General features: G+C 41.5%; 1 protein-coding gene across 1 annotated transcript in view; it reads left to right on the plus strand.

Moving 5' to 3' along the window:
* Window positions 1–8,564: 8,564 nt before the first annotated feature.
* Window positions 8,565–15,023, plus strand: part of LOC138952646 (bromodomain-containing protein 4-like) — a 29,665-nt gene continuing 23,206 nt past the window's right edge. The window contains exon 1 of the mRNA XM_070324347.1: window positions 8,565–9,044. The gene's annotated coding sequence lies outside the window, so the exon portion shown is untranslated. The remainder of the gene's footprint in view (window positions 9,045–15,023) is intronic.

Raw genomic sequence — 15,023 nt, forward strand, 5'->3', positions numbered from 1 at the left:
TTTTAGAGAGAGGGGGGGGGGGGGGGGGGGTGAGTGGAGGGGGGTTGAGGGTATTTTTGTTTTATAACCAGTATATTTGCTTTTTATGTGATATTGATGAATAATCTGCAGCATTCACAAAACAAAAACGGCGTTTATCATTTGCATGCCGTGCAGTGGCTCAGAAGTAATGTGTTTGTTTTTGACTTAAATAGGATCATGTGCAGATGTAATTTATTACTGTTTTAATCATTGATTAAGTTTATATTTGATCACGAATGTACATTTGCTCACAATAAATCAGGTAGCATGTTTGGCATATTTTGTTATATACTTGTAAATAGTAAATTGTATGATTCAGTGAGTGTGGTGTGAAATATTGATTGAAAATTATGTTTCATTATCTGAAGAGAAATTTGACAAAAGTGTTCACACTGCACATAATATCGCATTGTACAAAGTATGAAATTTGCATGTATTGTACATTCATGGATCACACGAACCTATTGCTTACTGTGATAAAGTTGTGCTTGGTAGACTGAAAGAGTACTGTTTAGTGTGTGTGTGTGCGGCTGCAACTGGTGATGATTTAGCATAAAAGCTGTGACCTGTGTGACAGGGGAGGCTACCGCTCCTTTCACAGCAGACTCTGCACCCGAGTTGTTGGCCTTTAAGTCAACACCGGTGGATTGTGGAATTCTGTTTGTGATGGGGTCTGGTGGTTTCCGATTGTCTGTATGTTCATGGAAACCGTCGGCTTTGCATAACAGTTTTTAAAGGGCTAAGAAATTAGCCCTAACATTTTCAATCCTGTTTGATTGCACTTCGCCTCCCGAGGTGATCGTAGTGTTACGGCACTCGGTTACACCTGGAAAATGGAAAGTTCTGAACGTATTTTACTTCTGTATTTTGTTTTGTATATAATGGATTTGCGATAACATGACAGCAAAGCAAAGGCTTGCCATCCTTTTGTCTTCTAATGCATTTGTTATTATTTGGGCATTGTTGGTTAAAGCCTAAAAATTGCCACAAAAGAAGAGAAAAAAAGCTAAGTTGTTTAACGTGATTCTGTTGATGTTGTTTTTGACGGTTATTGGTTATTTCACAAACATGTAAATATTAGTTGAATGTGAATAAACTACACAATTATCAAACCTCAGAGTTTTGCTTGAAAATGTTGTTTCCGTGAGACTGAACGTTTAATATACCGAGACTGCTACCCACTCTCTCTCTCTCTCTCTCTCTCTCTCTCTCTCTCTCTCTCTCACCCTTTACCTCTCACTCTCTCTCTCTCTCTGTCTCTCTCTCTCACACTTCACTATCGCTTTTCCTCCTCCCCTCTCTCTCTCTCTTTGTCAACAATAATTATCAGTATGTGCGTGTGCATGCACAAACATGTGTGTGCACCTCTCTCGCCTCTTTGTCTACGTCTTGTTACCCCCCCCCCCCCCCCCAATTATTCCTCTTTCAATTGTCTTTGTTTTTATGTTTATTCTTTCTTTAAAGTTAGTGATAATGCCTCTCAGCGCACTTCGTCAGAGCTCTCGCACTCACCTACTGTGATCATCGTGACCGACTTATCTTACCTTATCAACCCGTCATTTGCACCCAAGGCGCTTCACAGGTTTACTGGAACGGATAGCATGAACAGTAATACTGATTGTGGCGTTCGATTGTCTGCACTGACGTTTGCATCACGGCTTTGTCCCAACACTTGACCTGATAACTATTGTATTCTCCAAATGAATGATAAACTCACTCAGTAATCAGTGGCCAGTAAGATAATTATATTAGTCTGCCATGCACACCAGACCTACAACTGTAACACAGTACAACAACAACAAATACAGTGGCGATGTCACCTACAACTGTAACACAGTACAACAACAACACATACAGTGGCGATGTCACCTACAACTGTAACACAGTACAACAACAACAAATACAGTGGCGATGTCACCTACAACTGTAACACAGTACAACAACAACAAATACAGTGGCGATGTCACCTACAACTGTAACACAGTACAACAACAACAAATACAGTGGCGATGTCACCTACAACTGTAACACAGTACAACAACAACAAATACAGTGGCGATGTCACCGACTCGCACACGTAACATATATATATGTCATCATCCGGTTTCTCCCCCACCCGGGCCTTTTTTGTTTTCAATATTTTTTTTATATCTTGTTTTTTTAAATGTGTTTTCCCCCTGTAATATGGAGGTGGGGTCAGTTAAGGATAATCTACTGCAACGTTTACAGTGTAGCAATAGAATATCTTCTGGTCGGTGATGGGATAGTTCAGTTTGTTATTGTCTCAGTTTGAGAATGATCACTGAGCTACGTGACGAAACTCTGGGATGGGATTTCCAAGAAACGCGATCTCCTAACATGAATGACGTACTGATACAGATTGTGTTTGTCTCAAGGGTGAAGTCTACCCGAGAGATATGAGAGTAAAACTGATGAGACATTTTTAAAAGTGAATTTTTCTGTAAGAACAAGGAGTGCTGAGGCCGAAAGAAATGACCAAACAAAATAGGGCATCACGCACGAATTCTCAAGATAACGGCTGAAACCGTTGAACTTTAATAAAATGTCATACTTTTTCACAAAACTCACTACTAAAATAATTCTACTGTGGATTTAAAAACAAATCAACAATCAACTGATTACACCTGAAGACGAGTGAGGAACAAATAAAAGTAGAACACAACACACAGTATCTTTTACCGGTTTAAAAAAAACGCACCTACATTTGTACCATTTTTGAACTAAATTTCAAGCATGAAGCACAAACAAACAAACATGAAATTAAACCTGTGAAAGAGATAACAATTTTTAACAAGTCGCGTAAGGCGAAAATACAACATTTAGTTAAGTAGCTGTCGAACTCACAGAATGAAACTGAACGCAATGCAACGCAGCAATACTCGTAGCATCGTCAGTCCACTGCTCATGGCAAAGGCAGTGAAATTGACAAGAAGAGCGGGGTAGTAGTTGCGCTGAGAAGGATAGCACGCTTTTCTGTACCTCTCTTCGTTTTTGGAATCAGAAAATGATGGAGAATAAGATGAACGTAAATTTGGATTTTATAAAACGATCCAAATTTACGTTCATCTTATTCTCCATCATTTTCTGATTCCAAAACACTACGAGTATACGGTCTTGCTGCGTTGCATTGCGTTCAGTTTCATTCTGTGAGTTCGACAGCTACTTGACTAAATGTTGTATTTTCGCCTTACGCGACTTGTTTTTTTTTAAAGAAGGCATCAGGCTGCATAAATTATATATTAAGCTCAGTCTTACAAAAATGACAAGAGCGACCCGCTAAAGTTGCGCCGGTTGCGAGGGGCTACGTCACATGTGCGGCAGATGACCCTCGACCCCGCTGAGGCCATGGCAGAGGCAGGCAGCAGGAGTTACGTCATCCCCAGTAGCTTTGTCAAGGTTGCCCCCGAGGTCAGTGACAGACCACCCGCGGTCACAGGCGGCCAGGGCGACTGTCCGACAAACAGAGTCACATTCCGGCCATTTCACACGTCCAGCCAACCGCCTGCCCGGCCGCCGTAGGTGGGCGGTTGGTAGGAGGTGGGTGGGAGGTAGGTCACAGTGGTCATTTTAGACTGGGCCGGCCGCGGGGTAGCGGTCAGCAGGTGTTGCTCAAAGCCATTGATCTCTCACTGCGGCCCAACGACGGTTTTCCTAATCTGGCCGCTGTCCACTTAATAGTGCAGGACTACGGCATTCAAGTGTACTTTCTTTTGATCCGGTCAATCGTAGCCAATTTTCTCGGCAGTACTGGCTATAGCTTGGCAAGTATAAGTTAAATGATTTTTAAATGGCCGTTGTCACGATTTCATCTTTCGCCTGTGTACATATTTCGCCCTCGACATATACTCAAGACTGAAATGTTGTTTCCTGGTAAACTGATTAAGAAGTGAAATTATTTATGGACGAAAAGCATGTCAGTTTCTTGCATGTGAAGAAAATTGGTGGTAAAATTTAATAGATTTCACCCCCAAAATCGAATTCTTCGAAAATGTGTACTGAGTGGTTACGTCCCTTGAGTAAGAAGGAAAACATTTCAGGATGAATCAAATTTATAAGTTAAAATAAAACAAATTGGTTGGACAAATTTGGCCCCATGAATGTAAGGTACACAAGGTCGCTCATCAGTACTATCGAAGGGTGTTTTTTTGTTCAGTGTAGAGTTTATACTAGATCAACGAGGCCGAGAAGCGAAATATCAACACGGCGAAAGATGAAAACGTCACACCGTATTGCACGGTCAAGCAAGCTAAAGCTACGGTTCGACCCTAAATCAAGCTTATTTCTCTTTTTACATTTAGTCAAGTTTTGACTAAATGTTTTAACGTAGAGGGGGAATCGAGACGAGGGTCGTGGTGTGTGTGTGTGTGTGTGTGTGTGTGTGTGTGTGTGTGTGTGTGTGTGTGTGTGTGTGTCTGTCTGTGCGTGTGTGTGTGTAGAGCGATTCAGACTAAACTACTGGACCGATCTTTATGAAATTTTACATGAGAGTTCCTGGGAATGATATCCCAGGACTTTTTTTTCTTTTTTTCGATAAATGTCTTTGATGACGTCATATCCGGCTTTTTGTAAAAGTTGAGGCGGCACTGTCACACCCTCATTTTTCAATCAAATTGATTGATATTTTGGCCAAGCAATCTTCGACGAAGGCCGGACTTCGGTATTGCATTTCAGCTTGGTGGCTTAAAAATTAATTAATGACTTTGGTCATTAAAAATCTGAAAATTGTAAAAAAAATAAAAATTTATAAAACGATCCAAATTTACGTTCATCTTATTTTTCATCATTTCCTGATTCCAAAAACATATAAATATGTTATATTTGGATTAAAAACAAGCTCTGAAAATTAAAAATATAAAAATTATGATCAAAATTTAATTTTCGAAATCAATTTAAAAACACTTTCATCTTATTCCTTGTCGGTTCCTGATTCCAAAAACATATAGATATGATATGTTTGGATTGAAAACACGCTCAGAAAGTTAAAACGAAGAGAGGTACAGAAAAGCGTGCTATCCTTCTCAGCGCAACTACTACCCCGCTCTTCTTGTCAATTTCACTGCCTTTGCCGTGAGCGGTGGACTGACGATGCTACGAGTGTACGGTCTTGCTGCGTTGCATTGCGTTCAGTTTCATTCTGTGAGTTCGACAGCTACTTGACCAAATGTTGTATTTTCGCCTTACGCGACTTGATTTTTACATTTAGTCAAGTTTTGACTAAATGTTTTAACGTAGAGGGGGGAATCCAGACGAGGGTCGTGGTGTATGTGCGTGTGTGTGTGTGTGTGTGTGTGTCTGTCTGTCTGTGTGTGTGTGTGTGTAGAGCGATTCAGACCAAACTACTGGACCGATCTTTATGAAATTTGACATGAGAGTTCCTGGGTATGATATCCTCAGACGGTTTTTTCATTTTTTTGATAAATGTCTTTGATGACGTCATATCCGGCTTTTCGTGAAAGTTGAGGCGGCACTGTCACGCTCTCATTTTTCAACTAAATTGGTTGAAATTTTGGTCAAGTAATCTCCGACGAAGCCCGGACTTCGGTATTGCATTTCAGCTTGGTGGCTTAACAATTAATTAATGACTTTGGTCATTAAAAATCTGAAAATTGTAAAAAAAATATTTTTTTTATAAAACGATCCAAATTTACGTTCATCTTATTCTCCATCATTTTCTGATTCCAAAAACAAAGAAAGATGTTATATTTGGATTAAAAACAAGCTCTGAAAATTAAAAATATAAAAATTATGATTAAAATTAAATTTTCGAAATCAATTTAAAAACACTTTCATCTTATTCCTTGTCGGTTCCTGATTCCAAAAACATATAGATATGATATGTTTGGATTAAAAACACGCTCAGAAAGTTAAAACGAAGAGAGGTACAGAAAAGCGTGCTATCCTTCTCAGCGCAACTACCACCCCGCTCTTCTTGTCAATTTCACTGCCTTTGCCATGAGCGGTGGACTGACGATGCTACGAGTATACGGTCTTGCTGCGTTGCATTGCGTTCAGTTTCATTCTGTGAGTTCGACAGCTACTTGACTAAATGTTGTATTTTTGCCTTACGCGACTTGTTTTTCTATTCTGCGCACTATTTCAGTTTCCTTGCATGGGCCTCGCCGCACTTTTGAGATGCAAAAATTTTTTCTACGAAGCTCATTATTGCTGACTGGATAGACATTGACTTTCATCACCATCGTCCGCATTGCCGATTGAACACCCGATCAACATCATTATCATCATCAGTCTTATTCTTATCATTATTGGATTTATTATCAAAATAAACTGATTATTGCGACTGAATCCGCAGTGTCGGAGTTTGATTTGCGTTGCGGTAACTTGTGTTTGTTTGTCTGTTTTGTTGGTGTTGCGGTTTTTTTTTTCGTTTTTTTTTTCTTGTTGTCACTAGTTGTGTTGTTGTTTTGCAGAACGGTAGTGATCCTGGCGGCACAAAAGGGTTGTTAGGCCCCTGAACGACCATGACAGGTTGCGCAGTAAATCAAATAAGAACGACGTAAAATTCATAAATGAATGGTGTCAGTGCAGCCGTTTGTGAGCTTACGAAGTGACATTTGACGGTGAACATGATCATCAAGCTATTGCGGTCGCGGAAGTTAGTCTCCCGGCTGTCCGCAGTCACCGAGTTCTGAAGCGCACACTTTAATAATGTCCTTGTACCCTCCCGAACAGTTTCGGTGGCGGGCGGTAAGAATTTTTTTCTCTCGATTAAAGCAAGCCATTCTATGTCATGTTTAGACTCGACCTTAGGGGGGGGGGTGGGGGGGTGGGGGGGGGGGAGGAAGTAGTACCTTTCATAATTACACTGACTGACTCGACATGTCTTTCGGTACGCAATGCCGCTGGTGACCTAGTGTATGAGAGGGGGGTGCTTCCAAAATGAGGCAGGGCGGATGGCCAGTTATTGAAATTTAGCAGCTAAAAGGGGAATCGTTAGCCGCCTTTCCTTGCAAAAAAACAACAACCTTCAAAAGGTACGCGCCGGTTTGCAGGGTAAGGGGCTTCCGGAACCCTGGACCCCCCCCCCCCCCCCCCCCATATGATAAGATAAGATAAGATAAGATAAGATAAGAAAACTTTAATGTCCATTTTCATTTTACACAAACATGGACATTTTTCTTTTGGCACCACATCGCATTTGTAATAAGACAAACACACGATCATTAAAAGGCACAGTACGCCTTCCGTAAACCATCACAGATACTGTCAGGCTTTTACACACAGTACACACACCCTTTCGTTTAAACACTCACCGCTTGAGAACATCCTAGGTGCCCTACGTAAAGAGCGTGCAATTTTCAAAGAAGTAATTATGCGGATTGTCTGATCAGACAATCGGACGGAGCGTTTTGGTGCTAGACCTAACTTTTAAAATTTAAATAAAAATTGACAGCTTGTTACACAAACATTCTTAAATCATAAAAGAATTCTTTTTTCATCAAGACAAGATCAGTACAATTCGAAGTTTTGAAAGTTTGAAAGAAAAAGAAAAAAAAAGCCCAGAAGCAGGGTCACGCAAGGTCGATCGTGGTTCTCGTAGCAGACGACGGTTATGCCTATCGCCAATTCCTCTGAACTAGTCAAAAGCCATCGCTAGACTGAGTTCGTGTGAATCGCAGCCGTTCAGTGTTGCGTTTAGATTCATAGGTACGTAATAACGTGCTATTGCAGACAAGCTTACAGCGAGTCGCATTGAAATCACAAACTGACGACTACATTGTGAAAAAAAAGGAAACTGGATCACACGGGTTCACGATGACTCAGGGGTAAGATAAACCACGCAAAAATAAATTCTTTGAAAATTGCTCGCTCTTTACGGAGGGCACCTAGGATGTTCTCAAGCGGTGAGCCCGTGTTTAAATGAAAGGGTGTTTGTACTGTGTGTAAAAGCCTGACAGTATCTGTGATGGTTTACGGGAGGTTTACTGTGCTTTTAATCATAATCAAACATAAGTACACTACAAAGATTAACTTTTACATGAGCATTTACTAGCAATAAGCATAATTTATATATAGATATATATATATCACAACGGTCACTGACGCTCATCATACCACAGCGCATGCGAACAGTCGCATAAACTTTGACCACCCCCCCCCCCCCCCCACACACACACACAGTCTGAACAGCTCAAGTGTAAAATTTGAAGATTAAATCTGATCAGCGTTTAAAATGATTATTGCTGAAGGAATAAAAGAGTTAAAAGAGATCCAGCCGGCCTTGGCCCCGTACTGACAGAATCACTGCCGTCTGGAGTAAAACTAGTCACTGTACCATACTGCTTACTATTTAGACTAAGCCACCAACGATACCATCACCTCCAGGCTGCTGCTACTATTACTTGCTAATAATTTTTTTTTTTAATCAACATTGGCTTTGCTTTCGTACCTGTACAAGCCAAATGCAAGCTATGGACCACCCTCCTAACTGAAAAAGAAAAAAGTTTTCAGTTGAAACTGATTTTCAGTTGAAACTGATTTTCAGTTGTCCAGTTCACTTGCTGGGACGCTTGAGTCGAGGGCAAGATTTTTAAAAACGGCGAAAGTATATACAGGACTTTCTTTCCAGCGTTTTTAATTTTCAGTTGTCTGGGTGTAGTTCACTTGCTGGCACGCTTGAGTCCAATACAGGATTTTTTAACAACCGCCAGCTCTCCCCTCCGTGCATGACAAGGTTGAGCGTACAAACATACACGGCAGACTCTCACCAAGGGGGCTTGGTTTTTTGCTTGCGCGCCCATAATATCTTTACTGTTCGCATACCTCAGCTACAACACAAGGTTAAATGCATGCGTCTAGGCTTGTCTGTGGTTACCTCCCCTTGCACGAGCAGTCATTGCCACCTAGTGTTTCGTGGAAGCTGTCTGAGCGTAGCGTGCCCTCGCAACTCCGGCTGAAGATGCAGGCGACCGCCTGTTTCATGCCACCATCGGCTTTGCAACTGCTGTAAACTGTGACAGGGAGGTCCAAAGAGTGCCTTTGAGGTATGTAGCGCTTTCGTGCACGTGTTTCGGGGCCTGACTTTGCAAGACAAGTGCGATGGATCCATGTTGTTCACGTCTGCTCCGAACCCGGTTTTGTGAATGTACTCTGTGGGAAGCACAGGGGGAGTAACCACTACCAATCGATGTTGTGCAAGGCAAAGGCTGGCGCCTTGCGTGGTTCTATTTTTGTACCAAGTACGCACTTAACATTCTGCAAGGTCTGCTTTAGCTTTTGCACCATTTTTGAGCAGATTTAATTATATTTTGGCCTAGCTAAGAGCTCTGACAAGTGCTTGCAATTTCTGACGAACATACCGTTTCGCCCGGGCAGAGAGAAGCAGCGACATGTCGCCGGTTAAAAATTTGATTGACACAGTTGTGCTGGGCTCAGCCAATCGGCGGCTCGCGTGAGGTTATCTCATGGCTATTTTTAGACAGTGAGTAAGGCGAAGAATACTACGAATAACTCCGCTATTCACGACTGTCGGCAAGTGACCTTGTTTCCCAGGTCGTCTCCACAAAATGCCGCGGTTGTGTTGGCTCTGCCAGCTATGCAGGCAGTGTGAGGTTGTAGAGAATGAGTGAGAGACGGAGCACTTGCTGGGTGACTTACCGTGATAGTGGATCGAGCTCAGCCCCCGTCCATTCATGGATGTCGCGCTCGCTCCCCGCTCCCATGAACCCGTCGTGCATAATTTTCGCGGAGCACGCCGCGGATCGGATCACAAGTGGTTTTGCTGGGTGCGTGCTCAGTGCCTGTACAGCGCTTCCTTCCCATTGTAAACCGCATGCTCTAAACTGTAGAAGATCGTCTTTTGGTCGATTGTGTTCATTTCTGAAAAAAACCAGGTTTTACCTTGGGGATGGGTGGGGCGAGGGGGTCCCGGGGAGAATAAAAACACATTCATGTGGAACAGCACAGTAATTCACCACTGTGTCAGGTGCAACTAGATTAAGTCAAAGTGCATTCATTCATGCTACAGCATGATCTGATAAACTGTAGACCCATCATTTCTGAGGAAATGCCCATGGCTGAGTGAGAGTGAGAAGGGTACTTTCAGTTTCATATGGTATAAATCAGTGTTGCAAGTGGCTCCACCAGCATATAGTCAACTTGCACATGGATGTAAACACTAAAACAGCCCTTTCTGTTGAAAGTAATTTTATAATGCTTGTTTCCTACAGATCCACAACAGGTATAGAACGTAAAGGTGAATTAATTGCATTTGTGTCACTGTTTCCTATCCGGTTACAGGTAGATGAGGTATGTCTCTGCATTTCGCAGCATGGAGCGTACTCAGTATTTTGGATATTGGATAAGATTTACAGTCCAGTGAGGTTGCCCTCATGGAAATTCGGGCTGCTTTCTCCCCGGGGAAAGCGAGCTGCCATACATACGGCGCTACCATATTCACATAAAATGTAAGCAGGTCTATACAATGAGCTTGTGATTGACAGGTAGAATAGCGTAGTGAGTAAGATATGGCCTCCCAGTCCCATGTGGAAGGCTGTGTGTTTGCATCCCTGTCATGCCTGGGTGGTTAAGGGTTGAGATTTCTACGATCTCCCATGTCAAATTATGTGCAGACCTGCTTGTGCCTTATCCCCTTCATGTGTACATGTCATGTACACAAGCACAAGACCAAGAACGCACAGAAAAGATCATGTAATTCATGTCCGAGTTTGGTGAGTTATTGTTTGGTGAGTCAGTATGACTGAAAATACTGAGCATGCACACACACACACACGAAAAGAAGTATCACTTCCTAAATAGTAATTTGCTTTCCAAACTGATACAAAGTGAATGGGAGAAAAGGGGCAGTTATCAAGTTAACGCACCTCAAACCGTGAGATGGGTCGAGCACGAACAGAGCAACTCTGGAACTGATGAGCCAGTTATGGACCCTACAGCCCTGACGATTCACAAACAAGTCGCGTAAGGCGAAATTACTACATTTAGTCAAGCCGTGGAACTCACAGAATGAAACTGAATGCACTGCATTTTTTCACAATGACCGTAGTCCGCCGCTCGTGCAAAACGCAGTGAAACTGACGAGCCTGTTTAGCGTGTTAGTGGTTTTACTGTGCTGCATAGCACGCTTTTCTGTACCTCTCTTCGTTTTAACTTTTTGAGCGTGTTTTTAATCCAAACATACCATATCTATATATTTTTTTAATCAGGTACCGACAAGGAATAAGATGAAAATTGAAATTGTTTTTAAATCGATTTTGGAAATTTTATTTTGATCATAATTTTTATATTTTTAATTTTTAGAGCTTGTTTTTAATCCGAATATAACATATTTATATGTTTTTGGAATCACAGACCTGGGAACCCATACGATTTCGCTGTATTTTGTACGCATGATTGTCGAGAATACGCTCAGTACGGTCAGTGGGAAAAAAATACGACGAGAAAAATTCCTAGACTACTTTTCTTCACAAGACCATCCTGAAGCCGATCCAGTATTTTGGCACATGATTACGTCACTATATTAGCCGCCGTCGAAAAAAATATAATCGGATCGTGTCAATCAGTCAAAACAACCAGGCAAACAAAAGTACGGTATTTGGCGAAATCGGCTCCGAGAATAAACAAGTGAAACAAAGAAGAAAAGTGAAAATGTTTGAAGAAAAATAATTGGAATAAGCTTTTTTGGGATGATTTACGACTTTTGCGCACATTTCGAGCAGACGAAAACACAACATGGCGGCTCTCGCTCCTCCAACTATCCCGAGACACAAAAAACCGAAATCTCGCGCGCGCAAGATCCTGATACATCCGGTGTTTCTCTGTACGCTTGTCACGACTTGTTGACAAACGAAGATTCGCGAAAGAAAGAGAAAAGCGCCGAGTCTTGAGTAGAGAGCTAATAAAGTACCGGTAATCGCTAATCGAGCAAAATGAAAATCCGCGGCGACTTCCAGTTCCATTAGGTGAATGCTATTCAAGTTTAGGTAACGTTTTAGCCGCATCTTTTTATAAGCCGCAATGCGATTTTTTTTTTAAAGTCGCGGCCTGTAGTCCGTCAAATACGGTACAGTTTTTGAGTCACTTGAGAAAATGTGACTCTATGTAATCGGTCAGTGTTAGTCTGTCCGGCCGGCCGTCCGGCCGGCCGTCCGTAGACACCACCTTAACGTTGGACTTTTCTCGGAAACTATCAAAGCGATCGGGCTCATATTTTGTTTAGTCGTGACCTCCAATGACCTCTACACTTTAACGATGGTTTCGTTGACCTTTGACCTTTTTCAAGGTCACAGGTCAGCGTCAAAGGAAAAATTAGACATTTTATATCTTTGACAAAGTTCATCGGATGTGATTGAAACTTTGTAGGATTATTCTTTACATCAAAGTATTTACATCTGTAGCCTTTTACGAACGTTATCAGAAAAACAAGGGAGATAACTAGCCTTTTCTGTTCGGCAACACACAACTTAACGTTGGGCTTTTCTCGGAAACTATAAAAGTGACCGGGCTCAAATTTTATGTGAACGTGACTCATTGTGTTGTGAATAGCAATTTCTTCCTGTCCATCTGATGCCTCATATAATATTCAGAACTGCGAAAGTGACTCGATCGAGCGTTTGCTCTTCTTGTAAGACATTGTTTTTTTCACATTTTCTGTTCACAACCTCTGTAAATTTACCCCCCATTTTAAGACTCCCTCCTTTTTAAGACCTGATTTTCTCAGATTTTTGAAGGTCTTAAAAGGGGGGTTCCACTGTACAGGTATTCTGATTCACTCAGTTTTTGAGTCACTTGAGAAAAAGTGACTCTATGTAATCGGTCAGTGTTAGTTTGTCCGGCCGGCCGGCCGTCCGTAGACACCACCTTAACGTTGGACTTTTCTCGGAAACTATCAAAGCGATCGGGCTCATATTTTGTTTAGTCGTGACCTCCAATGACCTCTACACTTTAACGATGGTTTCGTTGACCTTTGACCTTTTTCAAGGTCACAGGTCAGCGTCAAAGGAAAAATTAGACATTTTATATCTTTTCTCGGAAACTATCAAAGCGATCGGGCTCATATTTTGTTTAGTCGTGACCTCCAATGACCTCTACACTTTAACGATGGTTTCGTTGACCTTTGACCTTTTTCAAGCTCACAGGTCAGCGTGAAAGGAAAAATTAGACATTTTATATCTTTGACAAAGTTCATCGGATGTGATTGAAACTTTGTAGGATTATTCTTTACATCAAAGTATTTACATCTGTAGCCTTTTACGAACGTTATCAGAAAAACAAGGGAGATAACTAGCCTTTTCTGTTCGGCAACACACAACTTAACGTTGGGCTTTTCTCGGAAACTATAAAAGTGACCGGGCTCAAATTTTATGTGAACGTGACTCATTGTGTTGTGAATAGCAATTTCTTCCTGTCCATCTGATGCCTCATATAATATTCAGAACTGCGAAAGTGACTCGATCGAGCGTTTGCTCTTCTTGTTATGTTTTTTCCTCACTGTTATCCTGTCCAGGTGTTTTACATGAGGTAAGAACTGCAGGAGTACAAGAGGTAACATGCTGTCACTTTGTGATAACTATTTAGGTTGAGTGGGCGTAAAGTGATAAACTGATCAGAGATTAAGCAGAGAGTAATGTACCAACTACCATTGAAACTGTCAGGCATGCTTAACAGCTTATCACATAAAGCGCCTATCAGGAGTAAGCTTGCAAGCCTTCAATGTGTAGGTCAGGTCTTTACAGTGTCTGTTAAGCTTATGGTTTTCAATTCGACTGTGAATGTGAGTCTGTTTTTGAAAAAAAAAGGGCTGTATTGTGAATGTTTGTAACATGATGATGGGTGAAAGTTGCAACCCAGAAAACAGCTCAGCCAATAGAATGCCCGCACACAAATTGTAGAGCTCTGTCCTCCAGACAAAATGAGTCAAGATTCACACACACACACACACTGCAGATTTTCTCTTTTGGTTACACAGTTGTATTTGGCTTAATTATATTGGCTCAAAATTGTACTGACTGTGTCCCCTGGATGTCAGAAAAGAGTAACTTCCCTTGCAGATTCTGCAAAATCGAATGTCTTTTTTAATAAAAATATTTGTTTGAACTTGAAGGGTCAAAAAAAGTTCTACGGTCGGGGGAAAAAAATAGGGTCGGTCATGGGAATCGGAAACAGGTTTTTGACTCACATGCGAAGCAAAAGTGAGTCTATGTACTCACCCGAGTCGTCCGTCCGTCTGTCCGGACGTCCGGACGTCCGTCCGTCCGGAAAACTTTAACGTTGGATATTTCTTGGACACTATTCAGTCTATCAGTACCAAATTTGGCAAGATGGTGTATGATGACAAGGCCCCAAAAAACATACATAGCATCTTGACCTTGCGTCAAGGTCGCAGGGGCCATAAATGTTGCCTAAAAAACAGCTATTTTTCACATTTTTCCCATTTTCTCTGAAGTTTTTGAGATTCAATACCTCACCTATATATGATATATAGGGCAAAGTAAGCCCCATCTTTTGATACCAGTTTGGTTTACCTTGCTTCAAGGTCAAGGTCACAGGAGCTCTTCAAAGTTGGATTGTATACATATTTTGAAGTGACCTTGACCCTGAACTATGGAAGATAACTGTTTCAAACTTAAAAATTATGTGGGGCACATGTTATGCTTTCATCATGAGACACATTTGGTCACATATGATCAAGGTCAAGGTCACTTTGACCCTTATGAAATGTGACCAAAATAAGGTAGTGAACCACTAAAAGTGACCATATCTCATGGTAGAAAGAGCCAATAAGCACCATTGTACTTCCTATGTCTTGAATTAACAGCTTTGTGTTGCATGACCTTGGATGACCTTGACCTTGGGTCTTGGGTCAAGGTCACATGTATTTTGGTAGGAAAAATGTGTAAAGCATGTGAGTCGTATGGGCTTTGCCCTTCTTGTTGTGTGTTTGTAATTGTGTATGCCTTATCTTGCAAGTGAAAAGGCTTGTATCAATGTATGTCTGGGCCATA

This window comes from Littorina saxatilis, linkage group LG17 (assembly GCF_037325665.1).
Source record: "Littorina saxatilis isolate snail1 linkage group LG17, US_GU_Lsax_2.0, whole genome shotgun sequence".
Classification (NCBI taxonomy): domain Eukaryota; kingdom Metazoa; phylum Mollusca; class Gastropoda; order Littorinimorpha; family Littorinidae; genus Littorina; species Littorina saxatilis.